The sequence below is a fragment of the Sinocyclocheilus anshuiensis genome, unplaced genomic scaffold (assembly GCF_001515605.1).
Source record: "Sinocyclocheilus anshuiensis isolate Anshui unplaced genomic scaffold, SAMN03320099.WGS_v1.1 scaffold135, whole genome shotgun sequence".
Taxonomy (NCBI): Eukaryota; Metazoa; Chordata; class Actinopteri; order Cypriniformes; family Cyprinidae; genus Sinocyclocheilus; species Sinocyclocheilus anshuiensis.
Genome location: NW_015552564.1, coordinates 1656984 through 1681050, shown reverse-complemented (window position 1 = coordinate 1681050; position 24067 = coordinate 1656984). Strand labels below are relative to the sequence as shown.

General features: G+C 36.9%; 1 pseudogene; it reads right to left on the bottom strand.

Annotated features, from left to right (window-relative positions):
- Positions 1-17512: 17512 nt before the first annotated feature.
- LOC107664799 (nidogen-2-like) lies at positions 17513-23763 on the bottom strand (annotated as a pseudogene).
- Between the last annotated feature and the right edge of the window lie 304 nt (positions 23764-24067).

Here is a 24067-nt window from a genome sequence, read left to right as displayed (position 1 = left end):
AGATTTAAAACAAGGAAAAGTGCACTTTTAGATAAACAAGGCAATAATAGATGGCACTCGTGGTGGTAGTTAAACAAATTTATATTTGAGTTTAAACGTGAATATGTCTATGAAAGATTGTATTACTGTACTGTGATAAAAGAGAATCACAATGCTGAAAAAGCATTTTCAGAAACAACGTTTGGATTTGAAATCAAAATAATGGATAAATGTTGTGTTTGTGGTAAACAGCCGCGGATCAGGAGCGGATTGCAAACGCGTCCTGTGCGAAAGCAAAATGAGTCCGTGCTGCTTCTGCACCGCATACACATACTGTACACGCACTGCAGACGGAGTACGTGTGAACTTGGCACAACAAATCTAGTTCAACATCTGAGGCAGTGCCACAAAGAGCTCTATGACCAATGCATGGCAAAAAAAATCCCTGGACACGGGATTTTTTTTTTCCTGCCATATGTTCTAGAGACATTTTGTTACACCTTTACTTAGTGATTATTTTGCCTTATGTCTGTTCTAGAGACATGTTACAGCTCTTTGATAACGTTCTAATTGGTTTTCTTTTGGAAATATGTTTCAAATTCACACTGAATGCATTTATGACTGTAAAGCATGTCTGTGTGTGGCAAAATCGTGATTAAAATCGAAATCGCAAAATTGATCAAAGAAATCGCGATAGTTTTTTTTGTCCATATCGCACAGCCCTAATTTGGAATCAATCCTGGGAGTCAAACCCATGGGGTTGTTTGCGCCATTATCTAATGTTTGTTATTGCCAATAAATTCATAGTCATAGTATTTGGAATAGGAATCCCCCTAGTGGAATTAAACACACTATGGAGGAAAAAAAAGCATCAGAAACACTGTTGAAAAAAAGTTAAATTAAAAAAAAAAACTGTTACACTATTTGCTAAAGTAGTTATTCTAAAATATACTTGGATGTTATTCAAAAATCTTGCTTGGTAATAGTATTTACATGTTTTACCATATGACTATTGCTTTTATATTACCATGATTTTTACATTAACATCACATTTATTTGACTGTTTTTATATTAATAAAACGTATTTTACCCTTTTGTTTTGCACACATTTGTTTCTTTGTCAATATTTAGTTATATAACTAAAAAAACTCTAATTTAAGGGGGACTTTTTGCCCTGTTGTACCCTGCATGAGAGTCCAGAGACCTTGGCAGGAACTGTAGTTTGCCCCAGACTGATGATGTGTTTTGTTCTTGAAAGTGAGTTGGTTTAATTCTCAGCAGTTTTTTTTTATGCCAGAATGTTGCAACATGTTGCCTCTCATTGCTGTTATGTTATTGTAGACATTCCCATGTATGATAAAGGGGGAACGAGAGAGACAGCAAAAGAGAAAAAATCAAGGGGAAAAGGGAGTGCTGTGATTTATTTTGGTTCACACACTGCGGTATGTTATTTCGCAAGAGACCCCACAACATCTGGGAGGTTTAAGGAACTGGAACAGATACACAGACACATCTGGTGTGATTTGCGTAGGCCAGAAATGTTTGTTAAAGCTAGAAGAAATCAGGCATGTGTGATAAACAAAAAAAGGCACTGTACACACAAGGTTACCTGTACACTCAAAAAAATGCTGGGTTGTTTCAACCCAACTTTGGGTCAAATATGGACTAACCCAACTTTTGGGTTAAAAATTGAATGTAAAAATTTAACCCAATAGTTCGGTTAGTTCCATTCATAAGGATGAACTAACACCATTACTGTACTCTTACTGGAAGACTGATCCAGAATCTAATGTAACATAAAATGTTGTTCTATGTAATGAAGGATAGTCATGTGCAAATGAAAGCCCTCTAACTCAGCTAAAAGGGGCCGTGGTGTGTCTAAAGCATTATGTGAACAGAATCACAAAAACCGCAGACATCCAGGCAAAACCACAAGATTACAGAATCACGAAATGTATTGCATTTAAGATCTGACCTGTTTTGCATTTAGCTATTAAGTGTTTTAGTGAGAAAATATCTGACAGGTGAACATATGCAAATGCAATAATCAGTTAGGACATTCTCTGACTATGTGTAATGCTAATGCCACGTCTTGTGTCTGAACACTATGTTCTGGTTGATAAACAATGACACATAGCAGTAAGAAAGCAGTACAATTTGTTACCTTTGGATCATGAAGTGATCAGAATACAGTGAGCTGAAAACATACTTTCATACTCTGAATGCTACAAATTTAAGGGAAGAATTATGCACAGTAAAGGTCAAACAAACAAAATCATTGACCACAAAATGTCCACTGCATTTTTATACACAGCTAACTGTATTTTGTGGCTCCATTTGAAGACTTTGTGGTAAAATTGAGCATTCTGGGTTATTTCCCATAATAACATAAAAGTTAAAGGGTTGGTTCACCCAAAACTGAAAATGGTCATCAATTATTCATTCTCGTTTGGTTCCAAACCCATAAAACTGAAGATATCTTCAATTAAAGATATTTCTGTCCCTCAATTGAAAGTCCATTCTAAAACTTTGATGCTTCATAAATGTCATATTGTCTTTTTAAAAGTAATCCATATGAACTGAGAGATTGAATCCAAGTCTTCTGAAGAGACAAGATTGCTTTATATGATAAACAGAATTCATTTTGGCCTTTATTCACATATAAACATTGATCAAGACACACATTGAACGTCAAATATGGTAAACAGACGCCACTTGACCTCATTGTTTCTTGCACGTCAAGCAAACACGTATGAGCTTGATTTGTATGGATTGCTTTACAACAACATGACAGAATTTTCATGGTGAACTAAACCTTTAACTGAATAAATAAATGAAACAGATATGAATTAATTAAATACCCCAGATGTTGTGCTTGTTAACTTGTTTATGAGTATACATAAAAATGACATAGCTTGATATTACTATACTTACAGAAGCTCTGAATGTCTTCTAACCATTTTCTTTACTTCCTTTAAGACTTGTACTCTTTTGATGTTAACCAGTAAACAACCAGCTCAAGTCACCCAGAGCCCCTAGCAACATATAGTTTAGACCTGTAGTTTAGAACATACTTTTAAATCATCATTTGTTTCTTAAATAAGCAAGTGACTGATCAATACAGGTTAAATGTATCTAGCGCTCTGTCATCCTGATTTGCAAAGTTATATTTTGTCATATCCTCAGGGCCTTTCCCACTGCAGTATCAGCTGACAGTACCTATGCATTTAGGTCACTGGCTCTTTCCAGGGAATGGTTTTGTGGTCTTTGCATTTGTGATATAACAATCACCATTGTTCAGCTGCAGCTCCCGTCACTGTCCAGAGGGTGAAACGAGAGGTGAAATCAACACGTGAGGTGGCGGATCGTCTATGATACTCTTCTGTAGTAGGAAAAGGTGGGGATTCGCTGTGTCTCGGGCTGCAGCCGGACTCCACGAGATCTAGTATTTCACCTCACATGAAAGAGAAGCCTCTCTTTGTGGCTGCGATATTATCCCTATTTATTCCCATTCCTGCAATCCAATTCTTACAGGACAAGAGCAGCGAGATAAAGCTAGACAATGAATGACGCAGATTTGTCTTGATCTGCCCCCATTTGATTCTTTTTAGAATGTTTAAATTAGTAGAATTGATCTGTTGTTTTACAGTGACTTAAGAGCTAACTTCTATAACTTAGTAATGTGTAAGCATTAGCTAACTTAAAACCTAGTCAATTCTAGCTGTCTAGGTTGGATTCTTAGAAGTGATTGAACTTGAACGAACTACATAGACAACAACTGTGCGCAGTGTGCACATGTGATCTATGAGCTTTATACAGTGCATGCCATTGTAAAGACTTGTCTTCCTCACAGTCTTGTTTCATCCATGTAAAATTCAATATGGTGTCTACCATGACTACAGACTATAGGGTTTGTGTTAGCGTTTTGCTAAGCTAATGGTGAGATGCCCTAAATACAATTAAAACCATTTCCTTTTAATTAGTTTGAATTTTAATCATTTCTGTTGACAACAATAGAACAATGCTTTTGGAACACTTGACTATTGGGAATATTTTAATTTACACTAGAATTTTGTTTTTTATGTACATTAGATATAAGAACAAACATGCTATAACTGCTACAATTTAGTTATTCAGAATCATTTGTTTGTTTATTAAAGGGTACATTTACTGCTCAACAAAAACTTAATTCTGCCTTGGAAACTCAAATAATGTACTATGTTTAACAACCCTGAAAGCATGTTTTTGTTCAGTGAAAACTCAATAATATTTACATAATTTACCACTGTAGCCTTGGCCAGTCCATAATATTAGTTATGTTTGCTCCAAAAGTAATGGCATGGTCATGTGTCCTGCTGTATATGGGCAGCCATTCATTCATTATTAATGCATCCTACCATGGTCAAAAAGCAATAATCTGGATGCCTATGAGAGGCTCCCAGCAATGCATCAAGGCATTTGCCTAGTCTGGCTCCAAAGAATGAACCTATGGTGTCTTTAAAGAAATAGTCTGGGTTCAGTTAAGCTCAATCAACAGTGTTTGTGGCAAAATGTTGATTACCACAAAGAATTATAGTATTGCATTGTACACCTGTATGCAATATACACCCTTTTTTTTTAACATACTGTTTATTGAGCTCTCTTGTTGTCTGTACCCTTACATTTGTATGTTAGTGATTATGAATTGGATCCATTCACTTCTATTGTAAGTGCCTTTCTGTAATACCTATACATTTTGCATTTTTTAGCATCTTCTGTTGAATAGAAAATAATATATTTTGAAAAATGTTGGTAACCCAAAGAAAAAAAAAAAACTTTCATATATATTTTTTTCTCCATACTATGGAAGTCAATGGCTACCATCAATCTGAAGGTGAGTATATTATGATGACAGAATTTTCATTTTTGGGTGAACTATTTCTTTAAATTGTACTGAGCCTGGAACATTCCTTTAAATTATTTCTAGGTAGGCAGCACTCTATTTTGGACGGCGCTAATGTGTGAAACGAATGAATTATCACTGATTGTTTTGACAAAGAAACCTTATTCCCCAGGGGATCATGAGGGAATTTCCCAGCATGCTCTGTATTACTACAACACAGAGTGAGACGGTGAACCTTGCACCGTTGAACGGCTGCCAAATTCAACAGCGTGTAGTTTTGCAACGCCTCTGATAAACTACACTTCACTTTACATCTACATTTACGCCTAAAGTTATTTGTTTACTACTGTATGTCAGTTATGAAGAACTATTCAAGATAAAACAAACAAAGCTGCACGTGGTTGCTATGTGAAGCCGGAGGGTGTGGGACAGTCGCGGGAGAACTGGGTCAGAATATATCTGGGACTTTGTTGTTTCTCCGATACACAGAGCACCTGTCTTACCTGCCTAGCTAGTGGCAGAGTCAGATTCACTTGGTTTCCCGCCTGAATTTCTCAGAACTGGAGGAAACTGTGAGCACGTACACACTCTATTTACACACAAGGCGTGTGTCTTCTGTACTCCAGTACATCTTATTTCCCACCACTGTGCGTAGTTGAAATTGGATAACAGAATTCTCTGTATCTCGGGGTATTTTGTGATTCGGTTCTGTCATGTTTGAGATAAGAACGAACTAATCGATCTATCCAAATAGAGGAGGGGAAGCGCTGGCCAATGCGAGCCACGGGTGAGGGCAAAGACAGTCACTGCCCAGAGAGTCCACAGAGCAAACACATGTTAAGTGGACCAGGGTTCACAAGGGAAGGAGAAAAGCAGGACAAACAGCAATGTCTGCCATGCCATTTGCCAACCTTTTTTTTTCTTTTACTTTTATCAGTAGTACTCAGAAACACAAATTCATACAACCATAGTGAATGTCCACGACATTCTAATTTATTGAGATGCACCTGTATATATATATTATTGACATGTGGCAAAGGGGAAGAAAAACAACAAATTATATACTCTAGCCTTTGTGCTTGCTAAGGAAAAAAATGTTTGGAGCAAATCAACTACATACAGTTTTCGAATATTTAACTGATTTAACTGAAAATAAGTAATTTCACACTTTAAATAGTTAAAGGGATAGTTCACCCAAAAATGAAAACTGTCATTAATTACTCACCCTCATGTTGTTCCAAACCCATAAGTCCTTCGTTCATCTTCAGAACAGAAATTAAGATATTTTTGATGAAATCTTAGAGCTTTCTGACCCTTCATAGACAGCAAAGAAACTGACACGTTCAAGGCCCAGAAACAATGTAAGGACATTGTTAAAATAGTCATGTGACATTAGTGGTTCAACCGTAATTTTATGAAGCTATGAGAATAGTTTTTGTGTGCAAAGAAAACAAAAAGTATGACTTTATTCAACAATTCTTGTCTTCCGTGTCGGTCTTCGATGTGCGATGTCCTTACTACCTTTCTGGGCCTTGAACATGTTAGTTGCGTTGCTGTCTATGGAGGGTCAAAAAGCTCTCGGATTTCATCAAAAATATATTAATTTGTGTTTCAAAGATGAACGAAGGTCTTACGGATTTGGAACGTCATGAGGGTGAGTAATTAATTACAGAATTTTCATTTTTGGGTGAACTAGCCCTTTAACTCTGGGTCATTCTAAACTCCTGGGTTTTCTGTTTTCATATTTCACATTGCTCATACTTTACAATAAAATGCTAACCCCGCTTCTAAATTGCAGGTGTGATACGTACCTTTACCCAGGGTTAAACGTGAGGTTTAGAATGACGATAACCCAGGGTTAGGTGCAGTGGGAAAAAATCAGTTAGTGGGGCACTAGCTTTTGGCCCAAAACATACTCTACACAAGTATGTAACTGCAAACCATCTCATTGTTATGAATTGCTGAATTTTGAAATGTGATGAAGTATGAATTGCTTCCTGACACCAGTGTGTATTGTTTTTCATCATTGCCACACGAGGCACTATCACAGTCATTAGCGTGAACTGTGTTCTGTGGTAAGTTTTCTATTTCGGGTCAACCACTGGTATGGCAGAGCAACATTTAGAATCTTTGAGTAAGTTAGTAGAAGTTTGTTAATATGTTAGCACGTTCACAGCAAGGTAACTGAGAATTAACACATCTGTTTCAATGGTTAAAGGTAACTCTATCGCCACCCTTGAGTTTGCTACCTCAACACAAAAACATATAGTATATAGTACGCATATGTACAATCTAAGTGTGCACTTGCAATGCACTGGCCAGACAGTTAGGTCTGAGTTTGCGTACGTGCGCAGGATGTTTCTGGCCTTCAGTAGCTTGCCGTCTGTGAATGCTAGCCAGTGTTAATCAGTAAACCTTCTGCCCTGACCTATGTACTGACCTCTCTTCAGAGTTTGACCTAGAAAAGACCTGCAAAGAATTATATAGTGCAAACACACACCCTTTATTAAAGAGATTAGTCATGATCCCTTTTGTTTGTATCTTGAGGCATCATGGCCACATTACCAATAGCTAATTTAAAACCTATTGTTAGCTAACGCAATTTAAAACCTAATAAAACGTAGCTGTCTACTATGGAATGAAACTTTGCACCACACAGATAACACTCCTCATAGGAAACTTGATGGAGTTAAAGGTTAGCATGTTGCTAAGCTAATGTTGAGGAAATCTATGATTGTTTTGTGGTATTGAATGGAATATACTGTATCAACTTGCCTTTTTGGATGAATGTTTTCAGAGTTTTTGCAATGCACTATTGGATGGGATCAGAGTTTGACCCAGAACAGACATGCAAAGAACAATATCCCCTTTATTTGTATCTTGTGGCCACCGCTAACCTGGTAAAAACAGCTTTTATGGAGGCTAACCCAAAGACCAGACAGAAGAATGCATGTTTACATTAAAACATTATATATGCTACATGTTGTTTACATCCGTACTGCTTCTTGACGCTGACGTCAAATCAGACAATAGTTCCTTTATATAAATGTTTACCAGGCAATGATGGTAAATGTCACAGTGGCCTAAAATTCCCATGTTTTATGTTTTTGATTACCGTTGCTTGTTTAGAGCCCTAAACAACCATGCAGGCCTTAAGCAAAATGTTAACGTCAACAGGTTAATGGGAGGAGAAAAATATGCTGGAATGACTTCAACTGGGCCTAGATTCATAAAATGGAGCTGTCAAATATGAACTGAACTTTCATTTTTGTCCAATAACCCTCAACACAGCAGTATTGTCATTTTGAGGGTTTGTCTTAGTAATTGATTTGCGTTTTTAGCTGCCTGCTGAACTGTCAAAAACGTGTACTCTCTTGTAGGTTTGATAAGACAGCATCTGCCACAAACATCCACTTTAATGTAGACATGGGATTGGCTTCTTGGCAGTGGCAATGAGAAATGTCTTCGAAAATCAAGCTTAGTGGAGCAGAAATGATTGCTTTGAGCATGTTACAGCATTCTGCCTGTCCGCAAACCGCAGGATAAGGATTTATAGCCAAGTGCTCTCTCTGAAATTGTTGTTGAACCCACCGCATAGAATCACCCCAGAAATTATAATGAAATCACAGACATTAGCACCGTGACGGATTACAAAAACAGCATGACTTTGGATGTTTCTTTAGGACTTTTGGACAAGTACCAGTAGTTGAGAAGAGATGGTCCGAGCACTCCAACAAACTTTTGGAAATTTGTTGTTGACTTTTTTTTACTTGGAAAATTTTAACGCAGCTTACTCTGTGCCATTTCATCCACCTTGTAACAATCAACACAGGTAAACACAGTATTTAGAGAGAAATGAGATCCAGCGTGTAAGTAGGTAGTCATTTAACAGTTACAAACATTCATCAGCAGATGTCATTTCCGATAATCAAGTCTGAGTATGAATCAACCGACCGTTGACAGGGGGAAGTTTCCCGTAACCTTAAGAACACTCAAAAACCAAGGTTAGCAGACACTGTTCTGAACTGTTCTCCCTGGCTCAACCCTACTTCACTCCAGATGCTTTATTCCCACCCCCACATAGGAGAGGGGAGTTGTGTTTTCCGATGGCTTCCACATGTCGAGAGGAGACATGGCTGAGTGATTCGCCTCCATCCAGGGACTCATCACAGAGGAATATTATGTGCCAGGGGTGACGGTTAACAAGTGGGAATTGATCTTTGTTCTCCCAGACACCAAGCTACAGTTTTCTCTCTCCCACCTCATTTCCCCTCACCGATAAGCTCTTGAAGACAAGACGTTTCAAGTCGACGACAAACGATCTATGGACTTAGGGTTCTTGCATGCAACCCTAACATTCTTTTCTCATATTACAACTTAGGGCGGATGATTTTAGCCTGCCATGCAAGTTCTCAACTGAGTTCTTTAATTTTTTTTTTCTGGTCGGGAGAATCATGTGGAAATCAGTGATGCTGGTCAGCATACAACCTGGTCATTTTAAACATGTTTAGAAATTTGGGATCCATGTTTTCAACTGGTACAAATAGCACTAGAATTCCTGTCGGAACATGCCAGGCCGTTCAGTCGTATCCTATACTGCTCTACAACAAGGATTGCCAAACCTGCTCCTGGAAGGCTACCGTCCTGCAGAGTTTAGATCCAGCGTTAATCAAAATCATCTGAACCAGCTAATCAAGGTGTTCAGGATTACTTGAAAATAACAGGCAGATGTGTTGGAGCAGAAGCCTGCTAGAATGTAGCTTTTCAGGAGCATGATTGGCTGCCCCTGCTCTAAGGTTATCTGATTTGTTACTTGTGCAAGGGCTCGCAAACCTCATTGTTGTAAAACACACCCTTAAAGGGGTCATAGGATGCTACATGCACTTTTATAAGTTGTTTGAACTGAAATGTGTTGGCAGTGTGTGTACACAACCACCCTATAATGATAAAAATCCACCCGGTGTTTTTTTTTTAATCTCGTTAAATGTTTTCCCCTTTCTCAAATCGAGCCGATCTCAGATGCCTATCTGTGTGGCGATCTGCCTAAATGCGTCTATGTTCGCGCGAATCATTCATGATCCAGCTTCACCTACAGAAGAAGGGAGTATAATGTTTTGTAATGAATCTTTGCAAATCACCTTTCCTAATAATGTGCTAATTAGCAAGTTTCACGATGAATGCGGCTAAAGTAAACAGTCTCTCTTAGAGCAGCTGGGAAGAGAGGGGCGGGGTCAGCAGAGCTCATTAACATTTAAAGAAAATAGCTACAAAATGGCTTGATCTGAAGAGAGCTGTTTTTGACAGGGTAAAAAAGGTGTTTTTTACACTACCATTGAGAAATTTTAGCCAAACTATGTTACAGACTTTTCATTAAGACCCTAAAGACTCATATCAACTTGTGGAAAATGGTCATCATATGACCCCTTTAAGTCAGGCTCACACAGGGTTTTTTTTGGCCGATTTATCCCCGATTTTCCCCTCTTGAGAATTGGAGAAAAAATCTTGTAGATGACCTTGGTCGGTTCCGATGTTCGGTGCGGATTATCTGGTAATATGAGGCGTTTACAGATCGAATCTTGCACCTCCCGATCTACGCACACACAAATCGGGGGCCTCCCCAATCATATCAAATATATTCGATATTTAGGCTTTTAAATTGGGATGATTACAATTGACAATGCGCGACTGCAAAACAAGCTGCTGTATGGATCTGTATGATAGTGGAGATGGAGGAAACTGCTTGTGGAAGTTTTGCAATAACACTACTGTCTGTATAATGTGCCGAAAACGCACAACCACAAGGACAAAAACAAGCACTGGAGTGAAATTACTGCATATTTGAATGTAACCGGGTGAGTGTAGAAAGCTGTGCTAGCTAACATATGTAAACATTAGTTGCTGAAACGCCAATGATAATCTGCTGTGTGAGATCACATGAGGTGCTCTCTCGGGCATGATAATCTTAATAGTATCTTATAATGTGTGATGCGCCACGATTTTCAAATCTTGTAGTGTGCACATGTTTAAGATTCGAGGGAAGAAAATTTGCGAAGATTCTCATTAAGTATGGATTGTCCATACATCCATTTTACAAACTGCTTGGACTATGTTGGGTCACAAGGATGTTGGAGCCTGTCCTAGCATCTCGGGCCATAGGCAGGGAAACATCCAGGGCTGTGTTTACCAAAAGCATCGTAAGCCTAAATTGATCATAGAAACATTGTCACCAATGGAGCTATGATCAACTTAGGTTTACAATGCTTTTGGGAAACGCAGCCCTGGCCTGTCCATTGCAGGTCTAATACACATACATCTCCAGTGAGTCTCCAATTTACCTTTGATGCATGTCTTTGGAACCAGAACACCCAGAGAAAGAAGGGCAGTGCACAGACATTTTGTGGGGCAGTGGCAAAACCTCACTGGGCGTGGGGCAGGTATCGCTCAGCTGAAATCATGTTCAGTGATTTCGTCACCAGGCCACCCCCATGCACGGCCCTGAGTAAAAATCCAAACCAACTTGGGGACTTGAACTGGAGACCTTCTTGCTTCTGAATTTTGCTGTGGCTCTGCCAGTGTTTAGGCGAACAGTTATTCCTGCCCCGAATGCACAACATTGGTTGAGCCAATGTTGCTGTGAATAGAATAGGGAGTTTTTAAAGGAAGTTAAAGCACAGCCTGGTTTCAGTAACCTTCAATAACATGGAAAAAATCCCACAATGCTCTTTGTACCCTGGCCAGGGTTGCGTCTGCAACCTCATTCAACATTTCTTAGTACTTTTACACACACACACAAATTATAACAACAAATTCTTCAAGTCATCTATCTCTTGTAAACAATTCTTTTTGGGCCTCAATTCAGTAACTTAAGGAAGATTCCCACAATGCTCTTTGATCCCTGTCCAGTCATCTGCAACCTTATTAAATATCACTGAACATGTGCGCACACACACATATACACACATTATAACTAAATTCTTAAAGCGAGTCATCTGTTTTAAACCGTTTTTGTTTATTGAAATGACCACTAATTGCACTTTCTTACTGTCTATCTTTCTCTCACACACTGTATATGATCTTCCCTAGATAAGAGTGTAGCACAGTGCTCTACTGTACTGTAATCTGTTTTACAGCAGAGAGGGTTTATGTAACTCATTTCATTCTCAGGGTTCAGCAGGACAAAGGATGAACAAATACATTTTCCTGGTAGAGGGTGCGGCCCACATGAATTAATTCAGTGTTTATTTGTTGGCTCCTAACAGGGAATAACAGGGTTCAATTATATATAATCATTCAACCCTGTTATATATATATATAACAGTGAATAACAGGGTTGAATGAACCCAACACTAGGATATCTGTAACATTTAGAGAAAAAAAAAATATTTACTTGCCTTGCTTAAGAAAGGACTCTGATGTTACCTCTTTGTTGCCAAAATGGTAAGAAATAAAACGTTTTTTAAAGAAAATGAGGTAACAGGGTTGCACACAATATAGAGATATTTAGCACAGCTAAATAGTATGTCATTAAAGTTAATATTACAAATATTTTATAATACCAGTGAGAATATAATAGTGCATATCGACTAATAATTATTTCTCAGAATTGTGATGCTGTTAATGGTTGGGTACACATTCAAGAAGAGGGACAGGCCAAAATGACTAAAATAAATGTAAAATCATCAATCACCATTCATTTGATGTGTTTTTAACTACCTACTTTTCATGCTCGATTAATGTTTTATTGATAGTGGTTTATATAACATATTTAAAAGTTAAACAATGAGATCTGTGACTTTGAGAAAGTACACCAGTTTGTACCCTAGTCATGCTGTCTTAATTAAACTGACTTTATCTTTTGAATGCTCATGCTGACTAATAATCAAAAGTTTGTTCTTTGATGTAACATACAACCTTAACCACAGAAGTGACCCCACCTATTTGTGTGTGTGTAATGAGAAAAGAGGAGGGCTTTTTGTTTGTATAGAGGAGATGAACTGTGAGAGGTGTGTGTACGTGATTGTCGATGTGTGGAGACTCCTAGAGGTTATACATTAGTCTCAAATGGGCCTCAGATAGGGGCTAGAACAATACATGCTGTTATATAACAACTTCCACAGAAGTGCTTTGCACACAGAGCCTCTGGTACACATCAAGATGCCATTCAATTTCCTGTCTCTATTCTTCTCTCTCTCTCTCTCGCACATGAATTTGATCTGAAAAAGACTAGGTATGTTGTTATTGCTTATTACTTGGTATAAAGCGTACCGTTAAGACTAAGTTGGCATGATTTTCAAAGACCTTGAGGAATTATATTGTCTCCGTTTTGCGTCACTGAATGCTTGGCCTATACAAATGTTTTGGGATGTTTATAATGAGCCTAGGACTTAAAATAGTACATGATAGAGGACTGTAATTGAAAAGGCAAGGCCTAAATAATTGGATGAAAGAAAAACAAGACTACAGCACAAACTGTTCCTCGCACGCTAACTACCTGCACAAATCTAATTGGACTCCACAATGATGTCTATAATTATGCCTAGTTTCCAATCTTAAATCTACGCTGGCATTTTTATGCATAGTCTACTTCAGACAACATGCAAACTTCATGAATCTGAATATTTTCTTATGGGGTTTTGCGTGTGAAGAGGACTGTTTAGCATCCACACTGGTGTTGCTCGGTATCAAATTCACTATATGTTTAACCAACAAGCATCTGGAAGCTTCCCCTGGCTTTGATGCCATGGGAACGTGCCTTGCATTACATATGTGGTTTTTTGAGCTGTAAATTTTTGGTTTTATTAGGAACTCCAAAGTTGCCATTTCTGAATCAAGTTTTAGTTTCATTTGTTCTGCAAACCTAGGCAAACATAAAATAACAGGCGGGTAGCAGCCATTATTGGGTGATATTTCCAATGACTTCATTCAAGCTTTCCACTTTTTAAGAAATAATAATTACACCTCAGTTTGTTTTTGTGCTCATGCGTAGAAATGCAAGGAAAACTGCAGCCGATCCTGCAAAAAAAAGATTTTAAAGTCAACATGAAATGAAAAAAATTGACATTTTGTAATGTAGAGAGAACTGTAAAGAGAACTTATAATGTTCTCTTTAGGTTCTATTTTTATAACCAAAAAATAGGAAGGGCATGAAGATTTTTTTATATATATATACAGAACATTCTATACATTTTCTGGGAACGTTAGAGGAACGTTCTTCAGACATACAAGGAACAATCTATTTACATAAAGAAAACTTTCTGGGGTAACCAACAGTGAATGATCAAGTTTTGGTAACATTCTGCAAACCAAAAATTGTTAGCTGATAGCATTCAAAATACAGAAGTAGCTACGCAAGTGCTAATCCCATTGGCTAGTGTTTACCTTTCACCATCCATGTTTGGTTTTCAGCAAATGAACAAACGCAGACACTGTTTTTAATATTACGTAATATTCATATTGACGTGAGCAAGAGAAGTCATCTTTGAGTGTAAGTTAATGTAAAAAAAAATTGTGTTCTTATTCTCAGAACTTGTTATATTTATTTAGATTCCTTTTTTCACAGAAATGCTTAAAGGGATAATTCACCCAAAAATGAATATTCTGTCTAAATGTACTCACCCTCATGTCATTCCAAACCCATAAAAATATGTAATTAAAAGCCTAAATTAAATCTGTTGTCATATAAAGCGATCATATCTCTTCACAATACCTGTGACTGCATTTTACACATTTTTTTTTTTTTTACAATTTTGTACATTTTTTTTTTTTTTTACAAGTTTTACAATTTTGTCTGACAAACAAATCAGACAGGAGAGTAGATTAATTTAGGTGGACTTAAACTCGAAAAATGGTGTGTATTGATGTCTTTCCGCGGTTGAAATAAAATACCTTCTGATGTTCATTCATGTTTATTTCTTAAAAAAATGACCAAATTTGAAAGCTGAGACCTTGTTTCATATCAGAAGTAATCTGCTCTTCTTGTCTGTTAGCATGTTGTCAGTTTCCTCTGCTGTGAAAAATACATCGCAGAGCAAAGAGAAACCTGACAACGCACCAACAGTCAAGACAGGTCAGCTTACTTCTGGTATGAAACAAAATCAAAATATCAAATTGTGCCTTTTTTTAATTAATTCAAACAATAAATACCGCTTTGTGGCTCTTTAATGTGTCGTGACAGATCACTGTAGCGCCTTAGTTAAAGCGGCACGTGAACCGATCGTCTTTTCATATTTACTTTACTAAAGCACGAAATAAACATGAATGAGCATCAGAACGTATTTTATTTCAACCATGGGAAGACATCAATACACACCATTTTTCAAGTTTAAGTCCACCGAAGTTATGCTGCGTTCACGCCATATCGTAATTACCGTAATTTTGAGATGACAACACGTGACGTTCTACTCGGAGCTGTTCACGTCCTCGGACTCGGAATTATGCTTTTCTATGGCAACACTATCAACGCCTAAACAGAGCCTGCGGTGGGTCAGGTGGTACAGCGGTCACGTGGTACAAGTCGTAGCTCTCAGAAAACCCCCAGTTCACAAGTTGTAATTACGAGTTCTACGAGGACGTGAATGCTTTTTACAAGTTGAAATCTCGTAATTACGGGAATTTCGATATGGCGTGAACACACCCTTAATCTACTCTCCTGTCTGATTTGTTTGTCGGACAAAATGGCAGATTCGGCGTTATGATTGGTCAGTTCGCCTGTCAATCAAGCACTTTGCGAAGGGTCAATTGAGGTACAGAAACCTCTCAGCTTTCATTCTGAATTTGTGTTTCACAAGAAAGTCTTGTGGGGTTAGGACATAAACGATGACAGAATTTTCAATTTTGTGTCAACTGTCACTTTAATGATCAATAAGGCAATCACCACAAGAAGTTTTAATGTTATAATTTCATTTTCATTCATACAATTTTACAACAACATTTAAGTTTCAAAGTTCTAAACAAATTCTTGACTGATGTTTCTTGAACCTCTTCAAGTTGTTATGCTTTCAAATGAAATCCCATAATGGATGTTGCTAAAAAGCCAGCTAGTTCCTACGACCATGTACAATAAACATTTAATCCAGAAGGAGTTAAGAGGATACCGTGTCGGATCAGAGAAATATGCACTAACTGCACCCAGTGGGCTCAAACAGCTCCCCAGGATACCTAATGGCTTCTATGACCAGGCCAAAGTTCGCACCCCACCTCTGGGTATATGGCTACTCTGTTGAGTAAACTTTTCTGAACCCTCTGACCTGCTGTGGGGTCTGAGGCTGAAGGACAGAAGCCAGTGTTGGCTGCCCTCCACAGGCTGGGAGGTCTGGACTCTGCAGTTGTGAAGTCTTGCCATCTGTTGGCGGTTCTCGTGCCTTGTGGGCAACTCATCCTGTTTGTTTAGCAATATCAAACCGTGGGTTTACAGAAACCCCATGGCAATGCTCAAATATTATTCCACACCTTCCCATGGACGAGAGAATCAAGTGAAGCTCTAACCGAGCAGAACAACATAGGGTTGGAATCATGCGAAGACAAGGCCGAGGAGTTGTGGGAGCGATCTTGCGGAAGAGATTCTTTGGACTCTCTCTGCTCCTAAACCCTTGTATTTTTGGCCCTACTGAGGGTCAGACTAAATTAACCATTATGTGTCAACATTATTTTAGACAGTGGGAATTTTCCATTGTGGTTGAGGGCCAAACTGCTGTGCACTAAGCCTGACAGGCTTAACGTGAAAGCAATGCACAATGTTATAAAACAAACATTTATGAAGATGCAAAGACTTAATTTTTTTGTGTTATATAACTTTATTGTATGTAGGAAACACATTTTTAAAATGGAAAAATATATCTTATACAGAAAAGCTAAACTCTTCATTTGGTTTGAAATTTTCATCTAAAGTGTTTCTAATTTACACACAGGACTGTTTCGAACCATTCACGCTTTTGTTATAAACTCCAAAAGTTAGTTAGTGCCGCCACCTATTGGTCAAAAAATATACTGAATTTAATATATTTTAAGCTGTTTGGGTTGGGGTTAGTGTTATTACTGTTAAAACTATTACATATTTAATAACTATTCAAAATGTTTTTGTCAATTTAAATCAATCTAAAATAATATATATACATAGATGAAAATGGAAATAATTTGAAGTTGTAGCACTAAAATGACTTACTGGAAAGAAATAAAAACTAAACCTTAAAATAAAAATAATGATATACTTGAAAATAAATGTAAATAATTAATTTAAAAAATAATTTTTTTGAAATAACTAATAAAACTGCAAAAAGCAGATGACAAAATTACTAAAAAAATAAACTAATTAATAGACTATTAAAATGAAAATATACATACAATAATACTAAAACTATAAAAGTATGTTAATAATGCCAAAAAATAAAAATAAAAAAACAACACTGGGTTGGATTTAATTAGATGGCAAATAATTTGGTAATCTCTCTCAGGTTTGGTTTGGTTTATTTTCATTTATTTATTTACTTTCTGACATTCCTGTTACAAAACCAAAAATCCATATAGTCTACATAAGTGCAGAGTCCACAGGTCTCTATAAATGAACAGAATCTGACAGGAAAAGAAACGATCAGGAATTCTTTACTGCTTTCACAAAATTATACAAAAGGAATAGACAGAAAAACTTATGCTTACCTATAGGCATTGTGATGGAATAACTATAATCCCATATAAGTGTGACTGCTGAATAGGGAGATAAGCTGTGTTTTCCCCAGTGCTTTGATCTATCACCATTATCCCATCTCTGTAAGGACATTCCCATCGTGAATATGGAAACACTGAGACCAGCCAGATCATGTTAAGTCAAATCCATGCAGTGTATCAGAGACTCACCTCTCCCAGTCGGTGTAGTAAAAGTGGCTGTCATAGATGGCCAGACTGAACGGGTAATTCAAAGCATCCTGGAACACATGTCTCGCAGTCCCATCAGGAGATATGCACTCCAGTGTCTTTGTACCTGGTGATTTAGTAGACTTGTATCTTAAAATTGTACTACAGATATCTGAGATGACATTTTGTGGAAAGTCTTACCTGCATCTGCCCAGCACAGGCGATTTGTGTCAAAGTCCAACGTCAAAGCATTGGGCAACAAGAGACCCACTTGCACCAGTACTTTCCTCTTATGTCCCTCCAGTGATGAGCTCTCTATTTTGGGAGCATCACGGTTCCAGTCGGTCCAATATAAGGTTCTGAAGGGCATGTGCAGTAGAAACACTTCAGAGCACTTTCACAGAAAACAATTGCACCATATAAATGAATATACTGGTATTTATTTGCAGGAATACATAATAAAGCCGTCAGTGTATATGATATTCATGTTTGGATAATGGTAGCTTATTGGCATTATTATTTTTGCTTAATCAGACAAGAGTTTTGGATTTCGATTAGATCATGCATTGTATTTATGAGGGTCTACCTTTAAGGCCAGTAAAACAGTGGACTTTTCTTGAACTGGGTCTGTTTCATCAAGAGGAATGACTCCGATCTGTGAGGCTTGTGTGTAAAGGATAGCAGGCCCTGAAGGGGAGGAGCTTATGACAGGATACATTAGTGCATTGTTCAGTGGCGCAGCATCACCTGAGATACCTGACAGGAGGAAAGAGCAGAAATTATGACATGAAAATAGAGCACTGCATGATTTGGGGAGAAAAATCATATTGGAATTACAATTAAAAAAACAAAACGCACGCACAAAAAAAAACAGGTGTGCTGTGGTTGTTTGTAAGGCTGCACAATTTGACCAAAAAAATAATTAATATTGATTATCAAAAAGCTATATAATAATAATAATAATAATAGCTAAATAAATAAAATAATAATAAATATTATTGTTATTATTATTAAAACAACAAAAAAATTATTTTACTATAGTAATATTTTAATATTTCACAGTAAAAAAAGGTATATAAAAGTAACAAACTGTAAAAATAGTTTTAACCTTAAAATGTAATTTAAAAAACACTTGTAAGTTAAAACTTAAAAAGCTGTTTTATTTTAGATAAAGCAGGTCGTCCTTACACAGGGTCGATCATTTTGAAATCACTTGACATGAATACTGTTCAGTTTATCTCACTATTCTGTCTATTATCAGATGTTTTTATTGTTGAAAAAAAAACATAGATTACAAATATTTTTGCAAATAGGATAGTTTTGCATTAGCTGACAGCTTGACAACTAGGTGTCAGTATGAAGTCAAAGAGCATTTTTGTATCAAACTGTGAAACATAAACAAATAAATGCTTTGTGCACCTTTTGGTAACACAGCTTAGTTTTAATGTCCAGTATATTTCCAGCAGATTTTCCACCGGAATGTATCATTTCTTTTCAGGCTTTACAACGTAAAAAGTGCATCCTAAAGAACTTAATTACTCACAGGGGGGCTTTACATCATTGTAGGACCGCGTTCCAATAGTTTCTACGCCTCGATGGTCCACACACTAGCAGAAACTGCTGTTGCCGTAACATTGCAAAGGCAGGAAATTCCCGTGAGCGTCACACAGGGGCATGCAGTCCTGAGAGGACGGCTGAGCATTATAGTGAGTCAAGAGTGAAAGCCTCCAGCGCTCACACACAGTCTCCACACAGGGACAAGAGGTCCTCGCTGCAGCCAGCACCGCTGAGTAAGAGACACAGCACACACTGTCACAATCTTTCTTTTGGAAAACACTGCCATTTTTCTCTGACCATCGACCGCATCCATATATCTTGCCTCAATGAATGACTGTGTTAGCGTTAATGACAGTTAGGCCGTCTCATGAGGGATAATTATGTCATATTTAGTTGGAACTGATCACCACTCCCACAACACACACAATGCAACAGTAGGAACGGGAAGTGTGTCCCTGTCTTTTAAATGTCTCGGATTTTGCAACATGCTGTTGCTGACCTTTTGTATTTTACAACTTAAATGACAATGGACCAAGATATTTCAGGACATTAAAACTTATAAAAACTAAAAGAATAAAACTGAAATAAAAAATTGTAGATCGATAAATGTCCCTCATGTTCTCTTGAGAGTTATGTTATGTATGTATAATAATAATAATAATAAAATAAAAATAATGTATTAGCATCAGTCATATATATATATATATATATTGTATGTGTGTAATTATTAAACAACTTATATATATATATATATATATATATATATATATATAAATGTATATATCTGATCAAATCAAAAGTTAGTGTTCAGACATTTTTGAGGGTCAATTTTACTGAGTAAAAACACAAGATTAATACATAATATTGTTAAAAAGTTTGAGGTTGGTAAGTTTTCTTTCTTTTTTTAAAGAAATTAAGAGTTTATTATTATTATATAAGAAATGTTCTTGAGCATGCAATGAGCATATTAGAATGATTTATGAAGGATCATGTGACTCTGAAGACCAGTGTTATTTTAGTATCATTGAGATTCTATTATAGTGTTTGTTCATATTTTGAATTAGATTTTCATTTGATATTTTCTTCTTTTGTGTTAATTTTAGTTAAAGTTTTAGTCATTTTGTTATTTTTACCATTTTATGTTTTTGTTGTACTGTGTGTCTATATATTTTTATTCTTTTTTATTTCAGTTTTAGTTTATTTTATACATCAAGTTTGATGAAAATGACTAAATTAGCTGATTTATTTATTTATTTTATATCAATTTATTTCAAGTAATGGATTTTACTATTCTTTTTTAAGTTATTTTATTAAATGCATCCTTAATAAGCATTAAAGGGCTCCTTTCAAAAACGAAATGTATATCTGACCAAATCAAAAGTTAGTAAGCAATAGCTGCAGAATGTGAGGGCATAAATTCATACCTGGTTGATCACAGTTGGCATGCACTGTGCCAGGCATTGTCCTGGTGCCCACTCTCTCTTAAGGGGGGTTTAAAAAAAAACAGAGGACCAGTGAACATTTAAATACATTACATTTTCAGTATCCACTAAATGGCATGGTGTGATTAAACCAAGTCCTGGAACAAAAGATGTTGTTCCGGGAACATGTTCTACTTGTTTCAAGTATGTTATGAATGATTAAACAACTCATTTGTGTTTGATTGATTTATAATACACCGCTGAACATAATATTTGACTTGATTGTTGGACTTCTTCTGTGTTATAAGCAAAGAGAACAGTCTGTTACTGAGCTGACAGGGAGAACTGTTATGTGTTGCTTGATAAATGTGGTTTACGTGGTGGTTGGCAAAGGAAGCCGTCGCCCTTGTATTCAGGCCAGCACTGGCAGTGGAAGGAGCCCTGGGTGTTGAAGCAGGAAGCAAACGGATGACAGAGCTGAAGAAAACGCTCATCGATATCTGTAAAAGAAGAGAATGATGGGCCTCCTGTGAAATACAACTCTTGAATTTGTACCACATGTGTGGTTACATAAATAACACTTGTGATTGAAGAGTGTTAGTGGTCCTCGTGCATGAAAGTGTTTAATAGATGTCTGCGTTGAATGATCATGATTCATGAATGACCGTAAATTGTGCATATAATAGTTCATACAGAAATCGTTCAAATGAACTGATTTTATGTACGTATGTCTTGTTACAACTGATCTACACAGACATTGTTAGCCAAATATTTAGTTGTCCATCCAGCACTTCTTTGTAAGTAACAAGCAACAACATACAGTATGTAAATATGTTAAAATGTAACTTTGTGCAACAGTAAGGTTGCAAAGTTCCAAAAGTGCTGATATACAGTCCAGCAGCACTTGAGGTTGCCAGTCTGTATGTTAGTAGTAGGATATTTCATTGGCCCTTTCTGCAGAAAACATCATTACGCCAGTGGTTGGCGATCTTCCTATGATTGAGTCATTGAATCATTTACTCAAATGATTTGTTCAAAAACACAGATTCATTCAGAAATGCTGTTTTTCTTGGCGATGCCCAACAGTCGCTCAATATTTATGTCTTGTTTATTTAACTGTTCTGTATAAGCAATAGTGATGACAGCTTTTCAAAACTCTGAATCAACTGAACTGGTTGCTTTGCGAAATGATTCACTGTTTCGAAGCACTGTGTTGTAAATACAATGGCGGCACAAATAATTAAACCTTTTACAAAACAAACTGCAAATGTTTTCATGAAAGTATAAGCTGTGAAATGTAATCTTCAAATCAATAAATACAGAATTATTTAAGTTGCTGTATAATTTGTAGTGCTTATTCTATGTTTTTAAACCATATATTTCACATGGGTTCATGAACTCAACTCCACCTAGTGGCGAACCATCGAAATTTATAAACCTTTAGAAAACATATAATGTAACAAATCCCTGGTTTCGGAAATCATGTGGCTTAGCCAGTTTGAAACACACCCAGAATCACTGTTTCGCAACAAAAGATTCATAAAGGTTTCAAATCTAAATGAAGCAATAAGAGTTTCTGTGTTCCATTACCACTGCTTTTATGCAGCAGATTAATAAAAAGGAAGTTAATATTAAAAATATCTTTTAGACAGAATTTTGCTAGTTACTTTGTCTGTTTTTGAAAATGTCTCTGAGAATGAAAGTAGTTGCAACCAAAGCTCGAAGAATGATACCGGCAAACTCCTGAAAACGAACTCTAAACAGATTTCTTTTTTGCCTGGTTCTGTTTGAAATGATGTCACGCCAGTTTATTCTTTGATTTAAGGTTAGGTTAGGGTTAGATGAATTATATGATGAATTATAATCAGGACCTCACAAGAACTGGTGGTCTGACTATTACGACTATGATTAACTGCTAAAAAAGGCTTCCAAGGCCTAAAAAAGGTTTACTGATTTGAATTATATATCTACTCACAACACCCAAATTCTCATACAAATATTACAATATACTGAACACTTGCACACACACATGCAAATCGAAATCAAACTCATAGCCAGATTGACAGTTGCAGTGATGGCCACACATGCCGAGTGAGGACCGCAGGAACCGAGCCCCTCAGCGCACTCGTCTACATCTGGACCACAGATTCAAAACCCAAGAGAGCCATTCGGAGCTTTAACTAAGGCAGTAATTCAATAAAGGCATGAGAAGATGACACACAGTCTCTAAGGGAACTCTCAAAGGCGCAGTCATAGCATAGCATGGCTTGATGTCAAAATATGACAGAGGAACACTGAAATACTTGTACCATAGCAGTTGCGTCCATCCACATGGAAGCCCATGGCACACTGACAATGGTAATGAGTGCCGTCTCCTGGCAGGCAGAGAGCCATGGGGGTCACAATGGTGCTTCCCAGTTGAACAGGGATTCAACTCTACAAGCCCAGGCAGCTCACCTGATAACATAAAGAATTTCCTCAACAAGATCCAAAATTTTATGAAACAGAACTAATAATGACCCCACATTGTAGAATTGTTTGGTTATCGGTATGTTCTTACTGCCTACAGGTCCCACTTTGTTGGGTATGGCATATCTAAGGGTGGTTCCTTCTGTGAACATGACCATCAGATGCTCCACATTCACCTGCTGAAAGTCTGGTATGGTCCATGGGCTGTGCTCACAGCTACGGAAACTCACGTTCTGGTGTAGCATGTTGGAGAATGTCTCAGATCCACCATTTTCTGACACCACCATGTACTCTCGCAGTGAAGATGATGTCACAACTGAGCCAGACACAAATTACATTACCCATAATGCCCAAAGAACACATATTAAAGCATTAACTTTGGACGCGAGTGGCTTTTAAAACATGCAATAGCACTATTGATAAAAGACATGAATGTTCAGTAAAGAGTTGCATTTATTATTAATTATCATTGCAATAAACAGTTTTTCAGCTAATCAGAATATATCATGTAGCTTTGCAAATTTGAATTGGCTGAGGGTGTTGATGTTTAGTCCAACAACACTGGGATATTTATCTATCACTCTGTTTATGGAAGCCCATTTCCACCATATAAGGAAATACTTTGGTAAATCATAATAATGATATAAAACGTCATAAGTATGACACAAACATTCAAAATGATGACATACTGAGTGATAATTATGAGATAAAATCTGAAATGATAATAAAAGTACATGATTTACTTTTTATCCCATCATTTCTAAATAAGAAAACATTATGACAATACATCTACTTTTTATGTAACATGATTTTATGTAGTTGTAAAGCTACTTATAGTTAATATAACATCTAAAGTGTGCTATCAAAATAAAGTGTTACCTTAGGAGAGAGTTAAGAGAGGGTTCATGATTTT